Genomic DNA, 2,951 nt, shown 5'->3' with positions numbered 1-2,951 from the left:
GATGATGATGACTTGGAATAAAATCAAAAAACAATTAACCAAAACCAAAAGAATGAAAAACTGGAAGAAAGTGAGAAATATAGCATTGAAAAACAAACTGATGTGAAAAATAGATCCAAGAGAGATAATTTAAAATTTTTTTGACTTTCTGAAAGTCAAGATCAAAAAAAGAAGCTATCGTTTTTCAAGAAAATTTCAAGTAAAACTTCCTTGATTTTCTGGTAGCATAGGGTAAAAACCGGAAATTAAAAGAATCTACTGATTATCTCCTAAAAAGGATCTTAATTGGATGGCTAGGTGTCATAGTGGATAAAGCACTGGCCTTGGAGTCAGGAGTGCCTGGGTTCAGGTCTGGTCTCAGACACTTAATAATTGCCTAGCTGTGTGGCCTTGGGCAAGCCACTTAACCTCATTTACCTTGCAAAAAAACCTAAAAAAAGGATCCTAATTGAAAACTCCCAGGAATATTCTCCCAGGTCAAGGAGATATATCATATATATCATATATATATATATATATATATATATATATATATATATATATATATATATATATATATATATATATATTGAGCCACAGTCGGGATAACATAAGATTTAGCAACTTCTACATTAAGGGATCACAGGTCTTGGAATATCACATTCCTGAAGGCAAAAGAGCTTGGATTACACTAAGAATCAACTAACTAGCAAAACTGTATGTACTATTTCCTGTGTAAAAACTGACATTCAGTGAAATAGGGACCCTTCAAATTCTCCTGTTGAAAGACCAGAGCTGAATGGAAAATTTGATATTCAAAGATGAGGCTCAAGTGAAGCAAACAGAGGTTGGAAGTATTTATATTCCTGCATGGGAAAATAATAATGCATATGAACTTTCTCATTTATTGGGGGCAGTTAGAAGGAGCATATATAGGCAAGGTACAGGTAGGAGTAAGGGATGAGAGAGGAATGAACTGAGAAAAAAAGAAAGGGGGAGGTAGAATTGATTAAGTTATTTCACAAAATAGACAAGAAAAAGCTTTTCCAGTGGAGCAGGAGAGGGTTAAGTTGGAGGAGTAAGTGAGGCTTACTCTCACTGAAATTAGTTATGACTCCCCCTCTCTTGGACCACCCATCAATGGGATGCGGAGGGGGCTCCACATAGCCCCTTCATGAGACCAGAGCAGCATGCTGCAGGGGCTCATAGGGACCTTTCCCACATCCCTTGTGGGGTCAGGCTTCAATCTTCTCTCCCTGAGCCCTGGCCTCTTTCCTTTCCTCCTGTTGACCTGCTTCTTTGTGGACTACACATAGGCCAATACAGCCAAGAAAAGCCAGCCTGAAGACTAGCCTGGGGTCCCCTCATCCCCCACCCCAGCCCTGAGCAATTGGACTGGATCCAGAAGAAAAAGGCTGTAGCCCTGCTCCACCTTGCCTCCTGCAAAATTCCCCCTGGCCTTTGGGGAAATTTGGAAGGGGCCTCAGAGTGAGAAATTCAGCAAATCTTACTTCCTAAAGCAAATGGGATTTATTGTAGAAGAATGGAAACATCATAACAACTACCCACCTTCAGACCAGGTCTTCACTTGGACACGACTGTGTGAAGTTAGAGATGTAAAAGTTGTTATCTTGGGGCAGGATCCATATCATGGACAATTCAAGCTCACAGACTCTGTTTCAGCATTCAGAGGCCTGTTCAATACCCTCTGAGTTTGTAAAATATTTATAAAGAGCTGTCCATAGTCATAGAGAACTTTGCCCACCCCAGTCCTGAAGATTAATCTGGATGGGCCAGAAGGGGCACCCTTCTCTTCAACTCTGTGTTCACTGTCCAAGTCCACCAGGCTAACTCCCATAAGGAGAGAGGGTGGGAGCAGTTCACTGATGCTGTGGTGTCTTGTCTGAAAAAGAGCCCGAGTGACTTCATCTTTATGCTCTGGGGGGTTTATAGGTAGAAGAAAGGGATCACCATTGACTGGAAGGGCTACCAGCCCTGCTTATTGCCCACCCCTCTCTGCTTTCTGTACATAGAGGGTTCATGGGAAACAGGCATTTCTCCAAGCCCAATGAGCTGCTCAAGATGTCTGACAGGTAAGGGGTAGCTAGATGGCACAGTAGATAGAGTACTGGATCTGGAATCAGTCGGACCTGAGTTCAAATATGATTTCAGACACTAAATAATTGCCTAGCTGTGTGATCTTGGGCAAGTCACTTAACCCCATTGGCTTAAATAAATAAAATTAAAAACATTTTTAAAAAAGAAAAGAAAGAAATCTGGCAGGACATCAGTGGATTGGAAAGCTTTTTAAGGCAGTTGAAGCCCAAATGAGAGGTATGAAAATTTCTTCGTTGGTGCCTGGGGTGAAGGACTTTTAGGAGTCAAAGTCTAATTGAGGAAATAGGTTCCTGGGGCCCCATGTAGGGAAGAGGAGGAGCACTTAGAAAGACGTGTGGAAAGGCCTTGGGTTAGACCTTTGCTAAGAATGCAGGGTGCAGCCTGCTTTGGGTTACCTTGACTGAGACTCTTTCAAGAGATGCTTCTCATTGTGTTGTTCTCATTACCTCTCACTGCTTTTTCAGTTAAAAAAATGCACTTTTTTCCTTTTTGACCAAAATAACCTTTTGCATTGATGTCTCCCTCTGTGCAGGTTGTCTACCCAGTCAGCTTGTCATTTTATTAAGATGAATTTTAATTCACTGTGATAAGAAAGGAAAATAAATTATTCTGTAACAGCAAAAATTTCTCTTAAGTTCTGGAGTTGTTTGTGGAAGGAAAATTGCATCTGAACAGTGAAGAAAATAGGCAAGAGAACTGGATGAATAATTAAAGAGGGTTTTTCCCTCTGGTGGAGAGGGAATCCAATAATGAAGAGGGAGGAACCTCTTCCTTATATTAAAAATCGAGTAGGATGGTCTTACCTTTGTTGGGAGAAGAGGATTTCCCTTTTTTGTTCTTTTAACTAAGAATGA

General features: G+C 40.8%; 1 pseudogene; it reads left to right on the top strand.

Annotated features, from left to right (window-relative positions):
• The first annotated feature begins 778 nt into the window (after positions 1 to 778).
• LOC141498814 (uracil-DNA glycosylase pseudogene) lies at positions 779 to 2,076 on the top strand (annotated as a pseudogene).
• The last annotated feature ends 875 nt before the right edge of the window (positions 2,077 to 2,951 follow it).

The sequence above is a fragment of the Macrotis lagotis genome, chromosome X (genome assembly GCF_037893015.1).
Source record: "Macrotis lagotis isolate mMagLag1 chromosome X, bilby.v1.9.chrom.fasta, whole genome shotgun sequence".
NCBI classification, from domain to species: Eukaryota; Metazoa; Chordata; class Mammalia; order Peramelemorphia; family Peramelidae; genus Macrotis; species Macrotis lagotis.
The sequence above is the reverse complement of the archived record's forward strand: the minus strand, read 5'-3'. Positions and strand labels throughout refer to the sequence as shown.